The following is a 19842-nucleotide window of genomic DNA, read 5'->3' as shown; positions in this document are numbered from 1 at the left end:
TGGAGGAGAGGTGAGGAAGGGAGGGAATACCCACCTGTGGGCAGGCCAGGAGAAAGCGGAGGGAGGGCCCAGTGACCTGCAGACCTCCTCGCCAGGGAGTCTTTCCAGAGCCAGGCCATGCTTGAGAGCAGCCCTCGGCCCTCCATCCCTTCAGGAGCTCCCCGCTCCCCCCATCAAGCCACCAACCAGGGCTCTGGGTGGTCTGGGCACATGTGGTCACATTTAGATGTTGATTGAAGCAAAATTGTTATAAGATTAGAACATTTAAGGTAACTTTAATTTCCACTGCATTACTGGGATTTTTGAGGATGGGGCCGAGAGATCCCCTGGGGTGGAAGTGAGGGGGTGGTGGGGGTTGCAGGAGGGTCTTTATTTCTCTAGTCCTGTAGGAGAAGCCTCTAGCGACTGGAAGAAAGGAGGGTGAGACAGAGAGAAGGGCTTCCCAGGAATTGTAGAACCAGTCCTCCAGCAGATGTCAAAGCTGGGGGTGGGGATGAGGTGGGGGTGCAGAATCGCCAAGGCACTAGTGGAGCAGGAATTTGCCAGCACCACACCCCTCCCCCGGCTATCTGCACACCCTGGGCCACACATCTGTGCAAACATCCCTCCCCCCTCCTCAGCTTGCCAGACAGATGGAGTGGTGGCAAGAGGAAGGTTCCATCCAGGCCCTCCCCAGGCTTCAAGCTGAAGTGGTTGGAGCCTAGAGAGTTTTCTTATTGGCAGATCAAGATAGAAGTTTAGAATGAATGGGAGAATCGTGGTAACAGTAGTAAAGATTATGCACATTAATTGAGTCACTGGTATGTGCCCGGCCTGTGTAGACTTTATATTCATTCTGTCTTCCAAGAGGCCCTGTGACACGGTGGGTAGACTTGGGGGCCAGTCTGCCTGGAGGCAATTCCCAGCTCACCCACGTCCCCAGCTATGTCACTCTGGGTGAGTCAGTTAACCTGTCGGTGCCTCAGTTTTCCCGTCTACAAAGGGGCAACTATAATGATACCCATCTCAAAGGGTTCTTGTGGGGGATCAAATGAGTTAGTCCACATAAAGCACTCATACTAGTGCCTGGCATGGAGGCAGAGCCCTGTGAGAGTTAGCTGTTATCATTAGGGACTATCAGTCTTTTTTTTAAACTTATTTATTTTGAGAGAGCACAAGCAGGGGAAGGGCAGAAAGAGAGGGAGAGAGAGAATCCCAAGCAGACTCTGCACTAAAAGAGCCTGATGTGGGGCTCAAACCCATGAACTGTGAGATCATGACCTGAGCTGAAATCAAGAGTCGATTAAGCTGATTAAGCCACCCAGGCGCCCCTCAGTGTCCCTCTTTTAAAGAGGAGGAATTTGAGGTTTGGAGAAATGAGGCCACTTGCCCACAGTCACAGAGAAGCAGAACTGGGATCCAAACCCAGGTCTGCTTGACTCCTCAGCCCACGCTCTGAACCATCAGGCAGATGCCAGCATAGGTTCTGCCAGGGGCTGCGCTAAGCAGGTTGCACGCCTGGTCTGGTTTATTTTAACCACCCACTCCATTTGATATCCCTGCTCAGGTCTAGAACAGTCCTTTTTAAAAAAACTTTTTATATTAAAAAAAAGTGGGTTTTTTTAAGTTTATTTTTGAGACAGAGATAGCAAGAGTGGGGGAGGGGCAGAGAAAGAAGGAGAGCGAGAATTCCAAGCTGTCAACACAGAGCCCAACATGGGGCTTGAATCCACAAAACCATGGGATCATGACCTGAGCCAAAAGCAAGAGTTGGATGCTTAACTGACTGAGCCACCCAAGTGCCCCAAAATTTTAAAAAAATAATAAAAATTTAAAATAATGTCTATGCCCAATATGGGGCTTCAACTCATGACATTGAGATCAAGAGTCACCCCCCTCTACTGACTGAGCTAGCCAGGTGCCCCTAGAATAGTCCTTGAGTCCTCTCTGCCAGCCTTTGATTCTGATCGCTGAGGGAGCTGAAGCCCAGAGAGGGGCAGCAAGTTGTTCAAGGCCACACAGCAGGTGACCTCAGGCAGAGCTGACCCACTGATAACCAGACAGCACTAGAAACAAACCAATTGCCCCTGGCAATTGGGATGGCCTAGCCCAGAGGGGAGCTTTGATGGCAGAATCTGCAGACATCTGGCTCTAGGACACTCATTTCCTGCCTTGAAGTTTGCTATGCAAAGAGCTGGTGGACAGGGAGGCAGCTGTGGCAGGGTCACGGCAAGGCTATCTCGGCCTCTGTTGGGGGATGGGCAGCTGAGGCCCACCTGGAGAGTGCAGTCAACACCAGAGCTATGGGACAACAGGACAGGTCCTGGACTGGGGCTCCCTGAATGAAGGAGGTGAACTCTTTCTCCCTGCAGGGCATTCAGCAGCACCAGAAGAGAGGGGCCCATGTATGCCACAGAGAACCAGGCCCAAGCGCTTCAGGAAAGTTCAAGGAGTTAGGAGAATCAGGCGGGATCCTGTGGGGCACTGGCTGAGCGTGTCAGTGTCTGTGCATGCAGCCTGTAGGAGCCCCTTCCCCAGCACCAGTGCACCCCCCCCCCCCACACACACCTGCCTGCTTGCCTCAGCAGCTCCCCTTTCACTGACTGCCTCTCCCTTCTCTAAGAACAGCTCACAGGCGGATTGATGGCTTTAATTCTCACAGCTAGCCTGTGAGCTTTTCAGATGAGGAAACAAAGGTGCCAGAGGTTAGGTAACTCGCTTAAGGGCATGCAGCTGGGGAATGGGGTACTTGGACTTGAACCCGGGCAGTCTAACTCCAGAGTCCATGCTGTCAACTTTCAGCCCCTGCTGCTCAGCTCCCACCGCCCTCCCTGAGCCCTCACTCCCCATCTGATCCCTATCAAGGGCCTGGTTCTCACACCGGCTCTGGGGGAGGGACCCAGTTCTCCACCCCAGCCAGTGTTCTCTTAGGTCCCCTGCCCACTGGCCCCTTCCCCTTCTTAGGAGAGTACCCCAGCCCGGCCTCCTATAATCCGTCAGGGCTGGCTCAGGCCAGGAGGCCAGACCCAAAGACCTCTTGCAATCTCCTCAGTCTGAGGGGTAGAACAGGAGTGGGCCCAGGATCTGGAGGTGGGCAAGGGCGAGAGGCCCCAATGAGGAGTGGCGCGGCTGGTGTATACCTTGGCAGGGGGACAGCAAAGTGGGAGGCCCTCGGAGGGCAGGCGGTAGGAGGGGGAAGGGGCGATGGACCTGGGCCCAGACCCAGATTCAGGCTGCTGTGGGCCCTCCCTGCTCTTTTTCTAGACCTGTTGAGGGCTCTGCTCTTTCCCACTTAGAATGCACACACACACACACACACACACACACACACACCCTCACCCAAACCCCCGCTTCGGCTGGCCTCAGTTCATCTGAACTCCCCCACTGCACTCCGCCTCCACTTCTCCTGGGGCTGTTCCTTTAGCCTCTGCAGGCTGCCTCCTCCCCTGGCCTGCCCCGCCCCACACCCCAGCCACCAGTCCCTAATTGCCAGTCCCAAAGCATGCTCTTTTGTGACACCTGACCCTGGGAGGCTCCCTGGCCTTCTAGAAACACTCTGCCTTTGCCTTCTGAGTGCTCTCCTGGTTTTTCCCATCACCTCCCCAGCCATACCTTCTGGATCTGCTTTACTGACCCCTCTCCCTCTGCATGCCCTTGAATGTTGGCATTCCCTGTGTCCTGGTCCTGGCGTGGGCTTCCTCCTCTTCCTGCACTCCTTCCCTAGGCATTGTCCAGGTCACATCAGTCATCATCTGTCACCATGAGCCCCTAATTTCTAGCCCAGAACTCTCACTTCCCTTCTGGATACATGGAAGCCCGACAGGCACGTCCAACTCAGTACATCTGAACACCCTTCTTCCGGACCACCACCTCCTGGTTGCCTAACTGCAAACCTGGGCTCTGTCCTTGATAACTCCTTCCTTCTAGGTTCCTCATCCCTACATTCAAATCCTCCTTATTCCACTTCCTTAACTCTTCTCAGCCTTGACCCTTCCCTCCAACCCCTACTGTCTGCCCCTTGGACTACAGCCAGGATTATTCCAGCAGCCTCCTCACCAGTGTCCCTGCCTCTGTCCCTGCCTCCGCCTCCTGCACAATCAGGGGGCTCTTTCTTCTTCTTCTTTTTTTTTTAAATTTTTTTTTTAACGTTTATTTATTTTTGAGACAGAGAGACAGAGCATGAATGGGGGAGGGTCAGAAAGAGAGGGAGACACAGAATCTGAAGCAAGCTCCAGGCTCTGAGCTGTCAGCACAGAGCCCGACGCAGGGACCGCGAGATCATGACCTGAGCTGAAGTCGGAAGCTCAACCGACTGAGCCACCCAGGCGCCCCAGGGGGCTCTTTCTAAAGCACAGTTCTCACTGCTCTGCTCCAGTCTTCTGTGGCTGCCCATTTTCCTGAAGGTGAAGTCTGACCAGCTTCAGCGTGTCCTGCTAGATTGCACAGCATTGGTCCCTGCCTGCCTCTGAGCACAGAGGTTCACCTCCCTAAACCCAATGTGCAGCTCACGACTGCTCCTCCTTCCATTCCTTTGAGGGCCCCAAGCCCTACGCCCTCAGCTTAGGTCACCATTTGCAGGAAGCCTTTGTGGACTGCTCGTTTATGGGCCACACTCCTGTGCTGCCCCATCCCCGCACTGGCCACCCCCCTGCCCTTCTTCTCAGTGGCAGGTTTGTGTCCCCCTGGACGGTAGCCCTCTTGGGCAGAGGGCCCAGACCCAGATGCAGGGTGCGCGAGGATGAAAGGGGACGCGCGGGTGTGTGGGGTCTCAGCTTGGGACCCAGGGAGGCCGGGGCGGGGGCGGGGGGCGCACGTCGAGGCCCCGGCAGGGCGCGCGCTTGGCCGGGCGGGGCGCGGGCCTTGGCCGTGGCTGTGGAAAGAGGAGGGTGGAGGCCCCGCCCCGCCGCGCCCCTCCCGCCGCCCCAGCCCCCCCACCCCGCGCCGCCCGCCCACTCCGGCAGCCGCGAGGGGCGGCCGGCAGAGCGACGCGGAGCCCCGCCGGCGCGGACCTCGACGACACCCCCTGCCAGGAGCCCGCGCGCCCGGGGCGGCCCTCGAGGGCAGGGAGCGGCGCCCGGCGGCCGCCCTTGCAGGTAAAGGCCGGGAGGCTGGCTCGGACTCCGGGGCTGGGGGCTCCCGAGGGCAGGACCCGGCCTAGGCTGCCCCTGAGATTGTCTGGGACAGCGAGATCAGCGACTTGGGCCGCGGCGTGGAGACGGGATGGGACCTCCGGCCAGAGTGTCGGCGCTAGGATGAGAGAGCCCATGCCGTTCCTTGTGCCCAGTTTCCCCCAGGCAGATTCCCGGATAAAGCTCTCTCCTCCCTTCCTCTCCCAGAAGTGGGGGCTCCAGCATCAGACTGCCGGGTGGAATCCCAGATGATGGGGCTCTGGGCACATCACTTCACCTCTGGGAGTCTCCCTTCCCACCTGCGAAGTGAGAGCGACAAAGCTTCCCCCACAGGGCGGTGGAGGAGACAGGAGGGGTGAGGGGCCTTAAAGCCCCCCTCTAGCCCTGGGCAGGGGAAACCCCTCAGCTTCTCCCTTCCCCCTCTCTCCATCTCTCTGCCATTCCTGGCTCGCTGGCCACCTTCAAGTTCCTCTGTTTTTCTGCTTCTGCCCCCAGGTCCCTCCTATTGTAGGTGTTCTGGCAGCACCCCCAAACTGGAGACTGAGGCTCAGCATCCCCCTGCCCCAGCTTGGAACCGAGACTTGCAGGGATGAGAGGGCCCTTGCTTGGCCCAGAGGGACTGGGGTCTAAGGACCCCAGGACAGCCTCCCCAGTGTGTGTGTCCAGAGGCTGGAGACGGGGTAGCCCCGGGAGTCCCTGGGTGGAGAAGCCCGGTTCGCTCCCCATTCCCCAGAAGTGGTCAGCTGGGGTAGGGCAAACTCTCTGAGTTTGCTTGTTGCGTGTACGTGTGTACCAGTGTGTGCGCCTGTCAGTGTGTGCACTTGCGCGATGCGAGGGGGACAGTGAGTGTCTGCCAGTTTATTAATGTGTGTCGGTGGGTGCTTGGATGAGACCCCCAGTGTGTGTGAGAACATGCTAGGTTCCACACAGGCCTCCGTCAGGGGTCCCTCGCAACCCAGAAGTGTTTCCTCTCGTCTGGCTTCAGTGCCTCTTGCTAAGACCCCTGTCCTTGTCTGCTGGCAAGGGTCCATCCCCTCCTCAGAGTGCCCTTAGCAAAGGCCACCTCTGGGGAGCTGCCATGGTCATTTGAAAGGGTGGGGAGCTGGGGTGGCTGGGGTTTCTCTCTGGGCGTTGACCCTCACTGCCCTGAGCAGATGGAGTGCCCTCAGGGAGCCCATTCTAGAGCCCGGGACAGGGAGGGGGGGGGGTCTGGTGGGCACCCACTCTGCAGGGGAGCTGGCGGTTTTGGTCGGGGCATAGATGCCTCCACTGGGTTCTCGCTGGGCTGGTGACCACTAACAGATCCTTGGACAGTCATCCCAGAACGATGAGGGCATACCACAGACACATTCACAGCCACACACAGCTACACTCCCTCCCACTGACAGTCATGCACAACCACACAGGTGAACATGCTCTACTGAACACACACCACCACAGATGCTGAAATGACAGGGCACGTGTGTGCACGCGCACACACACACACACACACACACACACCCAAACTCCTACAGACACATGGCAGGCCCCATGTGGCCCAGCCAGACATACTCAGGACAACACGCATTCACACACACGCTCACACACTCAGGCACACTCACCAGGGTCTCTCCCTCTGGTTTCACTTTGTCCACCAGAGTGAAAATGAGCGTTTCTGCTCTTTGGCTCAGTGGAAGAGGAAAGAAAAAATGGAAGTGAATTTGTCTGCTAGCAAGAGGGAGGGGAAAGATACCAAACAGGGCTGTCAGCTTAACCACCCCTCACTACCTCCTCTGCTCCTGGTCTGAGCCAGACCAAAGGTTGGCAGAGCCCCAGTTTCCCAGCCCTGCTGGCCCCCCAGCCCACTCCAGACCCCCCAGCAGCAGGCATGGGGGGCTCCCCTTATGGGACGGTGGGGCCTCAGATGAGCGGGTCCCATCTGTGGCCCGAGGCACTTAGAGTTGGAGTAGAGAACCGGAGAGGCACAGGGGCCTGTCATATGGGGTGCAGCTGTGTCTCAAAGTGTCTGTCGAGGTACATGAGAGGGAGGCACCGTGCAAGCCAAAGTGCCGGAGGGAGGGCCTATCAAGGAGGCAACACCAAAGAGGTGACTCTGGCTAGGGCTTTCAAGGAGAATGAGAACTTTGACAGGTGCAGGTGGTGAAAAGGGGGAATGGAGGCCATCCCAGTCAGAGGGAACAGCAAGTGCAAAGGTATGGAGGTGGGAAGGTTCTCTTAGGGGACAGTGAGCAATTGGTGGATCACACAGAAGGGGAATGAGTGGGAGGGACTGAGCACTACTTTGGGGTCAGATTTCCAAGAGCCCTGACCAGAGAAAGGGTGTGAGCCACACAATGATGCAGTCTGGGAATCACTGTGGTTGCTCCTGGGGCAAGGATAAAAAGGCATCTTACAGGCAAGGAAATCACTGAGGAGGCTGGGCCCATTTGAGGGTGAATGCAATGGCTGCCGAGGTGGGTGGCTGGCATGGGGATGAGAGGAAGCAGTAAGGGGAGAGACTGGTCAGGCCTCGGTGATTGGCTGTGGGGGTGAGGACAGGGTCAGCCAGGACCCTTCTCCTGGGTGATTGTGGCCTGTCTCTAGTGGAGGCAGGTGAAGGAGAGGTATGGATTTGGACCCTGGAGTCTGGTATGCTGAGATAGCGAGGGACTGGGTGTTGAGTGTGGCCATGAGTTTGGGGGTGTAGTGTCTGGGAGGCCTGGGGTGTGTACAGAAGCCCGAGTAGGGGTGTGAGGCCATATGTGTATACACAGGTGCCCAGACATCAGCCAGGGAAGTCACACTCTCAGAAAGGGAATTCCGGATCCACTCTGTTCTGTGGGCATTTCCAGGGTCCTGGGGTGTGGGCAGTGGGTCTTGAGTGAAGGCAGTGTGTGCAGTGAGCGGAAGAGGTGGCCTTGGGAGTCAGACAGACCTGGGTTCCTTTCCATGTGACCCTGGGTAAGCGGCTTCCTCTGTTTCCTCATCTATAAAATGAGAATGCTAATGTTTGTCTCCAGGGGTCATTTTACCTGCAGAGAGGTAAGGAGTGGTCCCAAGTCACATGTGTCATCAGGGTGTAGCACCTGGGACTTTCCCCCACACTTCTGATCAGTGTTGGTTGCACCTCTCTGGGCGGATCCTGGGAAGGGACGTGGGAGGACTTGGTCCTGCTTCCAGATTCTTGGAAAGGTCCGAATTGGGAGGCGACTGTGCCCGTGCCACCTGGATTGGCTGAGATTCCTGGCTCTTGGAGGGCAGAAGGGGGTGGTAGAGGGTTAGTGCTTCGTGGGGGGAGCCATGCCGGCTTTATCATCTCAGGGGTGGGCTCAAGGAGACTCAAAGAGGAACTTGCCTGAGGTCACACAGCACCCAGTAGCAGAATTGAGACCAGAGGCCAGGATCCTGGCCTCAAGCCTCCCTTCCTTCCAGAGGCCGCTCCACTAGCAAGAACCATCAAGGACTTGGGGTGGAAGGAACTTTATCACCTGAGTTTCTCTAACATCAGTTCTTTCTGTCCCCTTGGGGGAGGGTAACAGTAAGAGTTTATTGGGTGCCTACTGTGTGCCCGTTCCTATGTTCACAGGTCTCATTTAGTCTTTGTAACAGTGCTGCAAGGCAAGAATCAGCGGCCCATTTAACAGAGGGGAAAGTGGAGATTCAGAGAGGTCAATAATCTGGCCAAGTGTCAACTTGTTGAGTGCTGAGCTGGGATTCACTCCCAAGTCTGTGAGGATGCCTGACTCATGTGCTTCCCACCAACCTCCCGGGTCACTGCCCTCTCCGGGGCCTGATTTGGTGGAGAAAGGGATGGAAACTTAACTGTTGAGCATCCACAGTGCCCCCAGACATTTTCACAGCACAAGGCGCTTTTTGTGGGGTGGGGAACGTGGGGTGTAGCAGGCATGAGAAGGTCAGGCCCAAAGAGCCCGGAAGAGAGGGGCCTAGGATGGTGTTTTCTAGTGTCTAAGAGCCCACAGTGGTTCTGGTGGGCCCTACAAAGGAGGGAAGCTTCTGGAAGGAAGGGGTCCTGGTTTTGGGTCTCAGTTCTGCCACTGGCTGCTGTGTGATCTCAGGTGACTTCTCCTCTGGGGCCCCATATCCCATTTATGAGATGGGCCACTGATGCCACCCTGGCTCTCCTTAGAGCCTGTGCCGAGGAGCGATGTAGACTGGGGGGTGGAGGGGTCATTTCTCCTCTCCGGAAAATCAATCCCTGGAGGCTGACTCTGTGGTGTGCATCCCTGCCCTGCGGCCACAGCCCTCACTCCCCAGAAGCTTTCTCTGTGTCTAGCCTTGCTCCCTCCCACCACGGCTGGTGCTGGCCGCCATGCAGCCCTGCGTGGGCCCTTCAGGCCGCGCTCCTCTGACAGGCGACCACGGCTCAGCTCGTGGCAAACATTCTTTTCATAGTTCCGGGAGCACAGCAAATCCGGCCGCTTAGCCAGGAATGCAGAGTCCCCTCCTGCGGAGGCAGCAGGGACGGCAGCAGGGACTTGGGCAGGGGAGAGCTCCTGGGGGTCAGGCAGGAGGGGCTGAGGGGACCCCCTTCTCCCCGCCCCCACTGTGCCTCTGCTCCAGGGGGCTGTGAAGCTGTCCTCATCTGTGGGCTCCCTCAGCTTAGGTGCAGACTCTGGGGCTATCCACCACTAACTGGCTGAGTGACCTGGGGAAAGTGACTGCTCCCTGAGCCTCGGTTTCTTCATCTGTAAAATAGGGTTTATAATACTAACCTCACAGGGCTTTGGGGAGGGGTTGTAGTGATGATAATTATAATAATAATAGCAGACATTTATTGAACGTTCCTATATGCCAAATACCACGAGAAGTTCATTATATGAAATTAACTCATGGAATCCTTACACGTGCTCCACGAATAGGAGTTGATCCCATGTCACTGATGGAGCAGCTGAGGCACAGAGGAGTGAGGTCACATGCTAGTAAGAGGTAGGGCTGGGAGACGAATCCATGCAGTTAGGCTCTTAACCCATCATGATTTTTCTTTTTTTCTTTAAAAAAATTTTTTTTAATGTTTATTTTTGAGAGAGAAAAAGAGCACAAGCAGGGGAGGGGCAGAGACAGAGAGGGAGACACAGAATCTGAAACAGGCTCCAGGCTCTGAGCTGTCAGCACAGAGCCCGATGTGGGGCTCGAACTCGGGACAGTGAGATCATGACCTGAGCTGAAGTTGGATGCTTAACCAACTGAGCCACCCAGGCGCCCCACCTATCATGATTTTTCAAGCAAGACTCTCAGTCTGGGCCTGCTTGGAAAATGGGGACTTCTTCCGTGAGCCCATCTCCAGGACAGGTGGATCATTTGCCGATCAGCACCTCAGTTTGGAAAGTTAGGATGGGGATGTGGGCCTGGGACCCTGGCCAGCCTCCTTGGGAGCCCTTTGCAGAGAAGCTGGCAGGGGGCTGGGGGGTGCAGATTATCCCACCCACATCTGGCCTGGGACTTAGCTGGCAACAGGCTCCGTGCAAAGAGGAGATGTCGCCAGGGGAGGGGCTCAAGGAGGAGATTAGGAAAGGCAGCTGTGGGTGGAGGTTAAGAACAGAGTCCCATTGAAGTAGGCCCGGGCACTGCCCTGGCACACCCACCCGCCCCTGCTTCCTATTTTGTAGGACTGAGGGAGCCTTGATCAACTGGAGAAGGTTCCTGAGGCCCTTGACAGTAGCTGCCCATCCTATTCCCAGCCTTGCCTGTCCCCATTGCCATCTGGGTTGAGGCAGCACAGGTGGCGTGGAGGAGAAGTGGGGAGAAAGACCCATGGCTGAGGTCTCCAGGAACCCCAACTATATAGGGGTTTGGCCATTTGGGGTTTGGGCAAGCACCAAAGTTAAGATCTGGCCCCTGTGTTTCCCAGTCCTGTAACCTTGCAGAATGGATGTCACCCCTCTGGATCTTAGCAGTCCTCCTCAGAACGGGACAATTCCCACCTTCCAGGCTTACATGAAAATTGATGACGTAGTGCCAGGAGCATGCCTAGTGCCATGTCCAAGGCATAAAATGTACTTGGGGTTTAGAGACCATTGTCCATAAATGCTAACGTGGGAGGGGGTGGGGAGCCAGCTTTAGGCTGGGCCCAGGGTCTCTGATTCTGATGTTCTCAGGCTGACACCAGCTAGCCCTTCTCATTTCCAATCATCTGTATAATGCAGAGGTTAAGAGCCCCTTTGGAGACAACAGCCTCGGTTCCAATTCAGTCTCCATCCCTCATGAGCTGTGTGTCCTTGGGCCAGTTATTTAACCTCTCTGTCCCTGGTTTCCCCCTCTGTAAGAAGGGAAGGCAAAGTACCCTGCTTCGTGAAATGAGATCATCCACGACAGGAACCCAGAGCCAGGCACATAATAGGTGCACAATAAATGTTAGCTGTGATTGGTTAGTTCTTTTGTTTGTTTTTTTCCATCCTCTGGATACGTTTAGGGCTTTCACACCTCCACGCCCTCACACGTGCTGTTCCCTCGGCCTGGACTTATCACCTGTCCCCGCCACCCCCCCCCCCCCCCCATTAAATGCATGTTCATCCTTCAAAGCCCAGATTTGACATAAACCACTCCTCCTCCCTGAGCCTCATGGTGGGGCTGGGGGCTGTGGCCAGAGAGGCTAGGGTTGAGTTGGGCAGTGAGGACCTCCCACTCAACCTCATCGGCTGGGCCGGGCCCTCAGAGAGTAGCCTCACGACCCACGTGAAGGGTCATGGCGTTCAGTGGCAGGGACTGAGGCAGGTCTTAGCTGAGTCAGAGGGAAGGCCTAGGAGCTGCTGGCTCTGGCATCTCGCTGCTTGTGCAGCAAGAGACGGGGCTGGGATGTCAGAGTTTCCATGGGAGCAGGCAGAGGCAAGCAAGCAGCTGGAGGAGAAAGTGACGCTGCTGCTGGCCTCCCTGCCAGGTGGGCTGGCTAGGTGTCCCCTCCCTATCCACCCCGGAGTTACAGCTGGGCCTGGACTACAGCCTCAGCTCCCTTGTGTCCAGCTGTGTGACATGAACTAGACATGATTGATGGAGGCAGAAATGGGGACCTGGCCATCCAGGGCTCTGACCACATCTCCTTCCCACTCAACAACCTTCTGTGGCTCCCCACTGCCTTCCAAAGAAATGCAAGCATGGCATTCAAGGCTCCTCACTTTGTTGCCCTGGCCTTCTCAGCTCCTACTTGTCCTCTCCAGCCCACGGCACTTCTGGACCTTCCCTGTATCTGCCAAGCAGCTTCCTAGTGCCTGAAGTTCCTTTTCTTACTCTGCCTTTCAGACTCCTACTCTCCCTTCAGGATCCACTTCCAGAGTCCCTTCCTACATGAAGCCTCTGGGGAAACTCAAGGTGGAGGCAATGTTCCCTGCTTTGTGCTCCCCCAACCCAGAGATCTTAGCCAATTGTGTGATGGTCACTTGTCTGATGCCTCCAGATAATTTAGGGCAGGGAAGTGCATGGGGCTGAGCCATTTCTGTGCCCCCAAGGCCCAGCCTCGGTTCCCCACATAGAAGGAGCTTCCTCAGGCAGGAACTGTAGCCTCTAGTAGGGGCCACCCTAGCCCAGGGCGTGGCAGAGAGTAGGGACATCTCCAGCATGGATCCTGGCACACAGAGAAGCTTCCTCAGCCTGGGCCCTAGGGCAGGAGGGACTCCATCAAGCCAGGGCCAGGCACCCCATGGGCATTGCCAAGTGTGCTGGGAACAGATGAAGGAAGACAGTGATTGTGGGGCACTCATCCTGGCTCCCTGAGACGAGGGGCTGAGACTGGGGCCAATTTCCAGCAGAGGCTCCCGGTAAGAGGCCTGCGGTGGGCACTGGGTGGCTGAGCCAGGGCAGGAGGCTTCCCGGCTCCTGGCATCTTCCTGTTTCTCTTTCATCCTCAGGCCTTGCCTTTGCTGGGACCTTCAGAGGCCCCTCTGACCTGAGAGGTAAGCTAGATTTGGGGGCAGGGCTCGCTGATAGCCCCAGCCGGATGAGGCCTGTGCTTGCTGCTGTCTAACTTCGCTCCCGCCTGCTGCAGCAGAAGCCCCTCCCAGGCTCAGGGTGTCCTAGCGGGCAGCCCCTCTTGCAGGTGACCTCAGCTCCCTGCGGCCTGGGCTTTTAAAACCCCAGCCCAACTCGGAAGCAGCTTTTTCTCATTTGTGAACTATTTCGCCCCGGCTCCTTGGCGCAGCCTGTGTTTGCTTGGCCTGCCCGGGTGCAGTGGCCTGGCTGTGCTCCTGCCGGGCCCCCTCCCAGCCCAGCCCGACTCCTCCTGCCGCCGCCGCCGCTGCCGCTGCCGCCACCGAGCGGGGAAGCCGCGAAGGCTCAGGAATCTTGGCAGGCGTGAGGCGGCAGCGGGCGGCGGGTGGCGCTCCGGAAAAGGCTGCAAATGTGAACCAGAAGGCGAGGGATTGGCTGCCGTGAAGGCCCTGCCTGGCCCGGCCTGGACCTTGGGCACAGCTGGGTCTGGGGGGGACATTTCCATGTTCAGTCCTGGTCAGAAGTTCAAGGCCTCTGCTGGGAAGTGAGCGATGTCACCAGCTGAGGCCTGAGCCCCTTGGCAGGGCAGCGCCAGTCTGAGGACACATACTGCCCTGAGTCCTGCCCACTGCAGGCCTCTTCTGGTTCTTCTGCCCCCAGATGGCTGTTCCTACCTCCCCGGACACGTTTTTGCCCCAAGATGCTCCTCCCCAGGGTAGTGGTGGGACTTCTCCTCTCAGAGATGGGCAGAGGCTGGAGGCCTGAGAGGTGGACCTAATCCCTGGCGGGAGGGAGAGTCAGCCCAAGCCCCCTACACCCCAGAGGTGAAAAGCATTCTGGAAGAACCACGAAGAACGGCCTGGAGCTGGAGCACCCAGGCTGCAGACTGTACTGAGCACCTACTGTGTGCCAAGCCTAGTCAGGTAGGGGTGGAGGAAGAGGGACGCAGGGGTAGCTGTTTTGCCTGAGGGAGGCAGGGAAGGCTGCTCGGAGGAGGCGGCATTTGAGCTGTCTTAAATAAGGAATAACATGTTTGCTTGAAAGAGAAAGAAAGGGAATTCTGGGCGGAGAGGGCTGTGTGGCAAAGGTAGGCAGGCGGGTAGAGGAAAACACTAGGTTTGGGGTGCCTGGATGTGAGGGTGCTGGGGCCCAGGACTGGAGCGGGCTCCTCTCACTCCCAAGTGTGTTTTCCCCAACGGGGAGTCTGCAGCCCTCATCCAGGCTACAGCAACCTGGCTGGTGAAGCCCTATTTTTATCTCCAGTCTGTGTCTTGCTCTGTCCAATTCCAGACGTGCAGTTCTCTGCCTCTGGGGTGCCCCCACCCCAGAGGTCCCCTATTCTTCTTTGCCCAGATGTTCTCAGCTCTGCGCTCAGTTTGGAATGTTCCACCATTACTCCTATGGACCTTAGAGCTTTGACCTGTCTCTGTGCTGCTTCTCAGACTGAGGTCCCTGTGGTCTGGGCGACACGCCTGCAGAGGTGAGGGATATTGGGACTCTTGGCAAATTTGAAACCTGGTAGGGGACACAAGGTGGGCAGGGGCAGCGCTCCTGTCCTGCCATCAACCTGGATGATGAGATGGCCTCCAGGCAACGCTGCCCTGGCCTGGCTACCTCCCTTCACACCCCCAAGTCCAAGATTCCACGCAGTTCTTTGGTTTTGGAGCAATCCTCGTGCCTGTGCATTAAGATGTGAGGGGGTCAGAGTCTCCTATTGATCTGCAAGGACAGAGAGCTCAGCGTATGGGGCACTGGGCTCCACAAGTCTCCACCTGGGGAGGTCAGACACACACCTGATGTTAGCATGAGCATTAAGGCCATAAATGCTGGCCTTTCAGAGGGTCCCATCAAGTGACTGACAGCTAGAGATTATATTATAGAGGCTGGAACTCAGACAGGGATCGAAGTACAAGGACATAGGAGAGGAGAGAGACAAATGGGGTCACAGAGACAGGCAAAAATAGGACAGTGACACAGAGGTGGGATGAGAGAGACACCCGGAAGATGCCTGAGATGGACAGGCAGGTGAGAATCTGGGTTCGGTGACACCGAGACACGGAGGAAGGGACACAGGTGGGCATGGCACACACCCACATGGCTCCCACAGTCAGACTGTCCCGGCCTCCTCCTCCGTCGGACTCTCAGAGTGGGCGCCACCGTTGTGATCTTGGGGTTTTGCCAGGCTCACCATCAATCTCTGCCCTCTCCACCTCCTCCATCTAAATTGGTCCACATCCTGCTGGGTCTGAAGTAGGCCTCCTTCTCCAGGAAGCCACGTGAATTGCGGAATAACATGGCATTTATGAAGTTGGTACTAGGGAGCCACTGGAGAATCCAGAGCAGGGGAGGGCCATGGGCAGAGCCATGCCAAAGTGTGGTCCACACACGGTCAGCATCACCTCACCTGGGAGCTGGTTAGAAATGCAGACGGTGGGTCCTATTCCACACCTACTGAATCAGGATCCCTGGGGGGGGGGGGTGGTGGCCCCGGAACCTGTGTTTTAACAAACCATCTGATGCACACTAAAGTTCAAGAAGTGCTGTTGGAGTATCTGTGGGAAAACAGAGAAGCTGAGAGTGAGTGTGGGAGAGAGGCTGCTATGATAATGCAGGCGAGGATCTGGCAACTTTATATAACAAACCTTTACTAAATGGTTGGAATGTGTCGGGGCTGTGTGTTGGGAGAGTACAGGGTTTGTGTTAGGACACAGATTATGGGGAATAAGGGAAAGGAATAGAAGTGAGAGAAATAGAGGAGGCAGTCTACAGGATTGGACTGGGGGTGTAAGGGTAAAGGAAATGTACAGTTGTGCATGTTGGTTACTATACAAGAGCACCCAGGAAAGGCAATGAGAGTATCTGAGTCTGCTGGAAGTAGGGCTAGCCTTTTCTAATTGTGCGAAGGCATTGTACAGGCTAGATTCCTCACTGCCCTGTAAAGAAGGAAGGATCAGAAGTGGTGTCCAGATATCTGGCCTGGGCCTGTGGGAGAGGCAAGGATGTCAGTAATGGGGAGAAGATAATGACAGCAGTTTGGGTGGAGGTATCTGAGGGCCAGCCAGGTGAAAAGGCTCAGCTCAGAGTTGAACACAAGAGTCAGGCTCAAAGTGAGGTTGTAGCTGGAGGCCGATGTGGGAGCCCTCGGTGATGGGACTGGGGCTGTGGGGCTGGTGAGAGCTGGAAACTGCAGGAGAAACATCCAGAGACAAGAGGTGAGGCCTGAGCCAGCTCCTTGAGGCAAGCCTGGGTCTGCAGAGTGGGCAGGGGAAGGAAGCCGAGAAGAATCTGAGGAGGAGCCTTTCCAGGAGGGAGGAGAGCTGGGCCACAGGCAGGATTTGGTGCTGGGGGGAGGAGGCACCAGGCGAGGGGTGGGAGCAGCACACAGGGGTGAGGGGTAGAGATGGTCCTTTCAAGGAGCTTGGCTGAGAAGGCTGGGGAGAGGTGGGGGTGTCTGGGGCGGCGGGGGGGGGGGTGGTTAGGCCTGTGTGGACAGGTGAGGTAGAAGCTGGAGATGGGGTGGGGGGCAGACCCAGACAGAAGCCCCGGGGAAGGGGTATGGAGGCGGCTGGGCCTTGAGTAGGTAGCACCCCTTTCATGTGAGATGCAGGAAAGGAGGACAGGAAAGAGCTCCCCAGTTCCCACCCGCTGGGAAAGAGGCAGGGGGCAGAGGGGCCAGGGAGGGAGCCCTGGCCGAGTCCGGAGCTGCCCGGCTGGGTGGGGGTGGGGCGGGCATCATGCCCAGTGGGTGAGGAGGGCAACCCCTCTGTTCCCATCTGAGATCCATGACTCCATCCCAGCCCTGAGCAGGCTGTGGGACTCCTGGTCAGTCTCATCTCCGGAGCGGTCAGGGAAAAGGCCTGGGAGGCCAGAAAATTGACTTTGGAACTTTCGTAAGGTCCTGGCCTTTGGCAGCAAGCCACCTGAGTTTTTTAAGGGTTGGAGGAGATGTTGCTTTGCAGCAAGAGAAACTGAGGTTAGACTGAAGGGAGAACTTCCTGGCCATCAGGGCAGCAGGACAGAACAGCACACCTGGAGGGGCCAGTGACTCAGATCACCTCAGTTAATCCTTTCACATGTGAGGACACTGAGGCTCAGAGAGATTAAGTCACTTGCTCAAGATCACACATCTCATAAGTGGCTGTGCTGGAATGGGAGTCCAGGGGCTGCCAGAACCTAGGAGAGCTTTTGGGGTCCCCAGGGCTGGACCCCTGAGAGAGAGAGCCTGAGCAAGAAATGCTGCTCACCTGTTGAGGTGGCAGAGACAGGGCTGGAGAGAGAGACAGAGAGAAATGAGTCGGGGCCAGAGACCCAGGGAGAGAGCAGAGAGGGAGGCTGGGTGAGTGGGGAGACAGGAGGTACTAGGGGAGCAAGCGGGGCAGCCGGATCCCGCAGAAATGTCTCCACAACAGGAAGCGTCTCATAACATACCTGTGGTTTGGCCAGGCCCCGGGGCTGCCTGAGCGCTCCCCGAGCTCCCCCCCGCCCTGCTGCAGCCGCCTGCCGCTGCAGCCCGTCTGGGGTGGGGGGCTTGGAGCATAGGAGCCTGTGCAGGGCTGAGCTCCATCCACCCCCCAACCCCGGGAGGGGGGCTGCCAGGGCCACACCAGCCCCACCCCTGCATGGTCCATTAGGAGCCTTCTCCCTCAGCCCCCCTTTTTATCTGAGCCTCTGGCAGCTCATCTGTGAAGTGGGATGGGGAGTGCGCAGGCCTTTACGTAGGATCGTAGGATCGCCCGGGTCCCCTCTGCTGGTCACCCCTGGGACCAGACCCTCTGAGAGGGGACTGGTGGGGAGGGGTCACTGTTAGCTGAGGTCTCTTCCCTTCCTGCAACCATGTCCAGGAGAGAGGGGTCTATATTTGTGCCACTTCTTCCTGCCGGCACCCAGTCCTTCCCCCCCAACCCCGCATTGGTCTGAAAGACCCTGGAGCACTCTGCACTCCCAGCCAGCTTCCTTGGCCGCCCCGGGAGGAGGCCCAGGCTGCCACAAAACGCTGACTTGGACAAAACGCTGTTTTACGGGGATTTGTTGAAAAGGGGGAAATCCCCGCTAAGGACTTGCAGCTGTCCAAACACCGCGTCTACCCTGCTGCCGCCACCACTCAATCCCCTGAATCAGCGTCTCCTTATGCACCCCACCTCCCGCCCCTGCCAGCCCAGCCTCTTCCCATCTGCCCTGACTCCTGTGTTCCCCCAGAGAGGGTGATGGCTTGCCCAAGGTCACACAGCAGAGCCGGCCTTGAGCCTCAGGGCCCTCCCCTGAACCCCGACACTCCTAGCAAATGAATCGTTCTTTTCTCTGCACCTCTGTTCCCTGTGCAGGCTGTTCTTAGCTGAAGTCCTTTGGGACAATGTGAGTGTTCCCACTTCTTCCCAATCTAGCCTACCTGCACCCCTCTGGCCTGGGGAGGGGGCTCCCAGGGCAGTGTGACAGGTACAAAGTCTGAGGAAAGGACTGAGTGAGTTATTGGCACGGTCTTTAAACTTGATGGTGACTTGAGGTCATCCAACTTTTATGGAGTGTCATTGTGTACCAGCCAAGTCCGGTGCTGGGCATGGAGTGGGGAGAATGTGGCGGGGACAGAGAGTGAAAAGGCCAGAGAGGAACACAGAGCTGGGACCAGGGCAGGCATCCGATAGGCTCCCTGGATGTCCACGGATAAGTAAAAATCTGGAGACTCGAGTGTTCAGAAGCCACAGAGCTTCAGGGAGCCTGTGGCGCGGGAGGGGGGCGAGGGGCAGGAAAGGGGTGCCGGTGGAAAGGAGGCAGGGGGCTTGGAGGCACCCAGGCACCCCTGGGTCTGATGGTGGCTGGGTTGGGGGCAGTCTGTCCCAGGAGGCTGCCGCAATGTGCCACTCCAGGGGCATCATTTCTCTCCGCAGCCCTGAGAACAGGCTCAGCACACCCCTTCTCAAGGTCATGGGCTTGCTTCCACTCCCCGGCCCCCACTGGACTGGCAGAGGCCAGCCTCCCCTCCAGGAGCTGGAGTGATGTTCTCTCCCCAAACCCACAGGCAGTCTGGAGCCTCTCTGTCTGTCTGTCTAGGGGCTGCCCTCTCCTGTCTGCCTCCCCCTGCTGGTTCTCACAGACCTCTGCTCAAATCCTGGTTGCCAGCTCTCGCCCTGGTGTGCATCGCTGTACCTCCCCAATCCTCAGGCTCCCTATCTCCAGAAAGAAGAGTGTGTGTATGGGGGGGGGGGGGGGCTCTTCCTTCCCAGGGACCTTGTGGGAATGAAATCATTTATTTATTTATTTTTAAATGTTTATTTAGAGTGCAAGCGGCGGGGGTGGGGGTGGGGGGGCGGGGGAGCAGCAGAGAGAAAGGAAGAGAGAATCCCAAGCAGGCTCCGTGTTGTCAGTGAAGAGCATGACACAGGGCTCGATCCCACAAACCCTGATCATGACCTGAGCCAAAATCAAGTAGGATGCTTAACAGACTGAGCCCCTCAAGCGCCCCCCGGGGAATGAAATCATTCATTGAACAAAGCACTAGGCTGGAGGTCTGCTTGCAGTGAGCTGTCATCCTCACTCAGCCCCGGCTCACTCTAGAGGAGACGTCAGCTCTGGGGTCCTGCAGCAGACCTATCACCCTCAGTGGAGGGGGCACAGTGCAGGAGGTGCTGGGACAGGGCGAGTTTAGGAAGCCACAGGGTGTGAGGCGGGGACGCTTCCCAGAGATCCGCATTGCCAAGGAGGTTGTAAGATGGGGAGCTGGCTGGGGGGTCCTGCCTGGGCTCCTGGCTGGACTTGGGACTTTTGCCTCGGTGTCCTGCCTGCCTGTGCTCCCGCACAGTCCTTTGCCTTAAGCATCTTTCCA

This window comes from Panthera tigris, chromosome C1, assembly GCF_018350195.1.
Source record: "Panthera tigris isolate Pti1 chromosome C1, P.tigris_Pti1_mat1.1, whole genome shotgun sequence".
NCBI lineage: Eukaryota > Metazoa > Chordata > Mammalia > Carnivora > Felidae > Panthera > Panthera tigris.
This window is presented reverse-complemented; position numbering follows the sequence as displayed.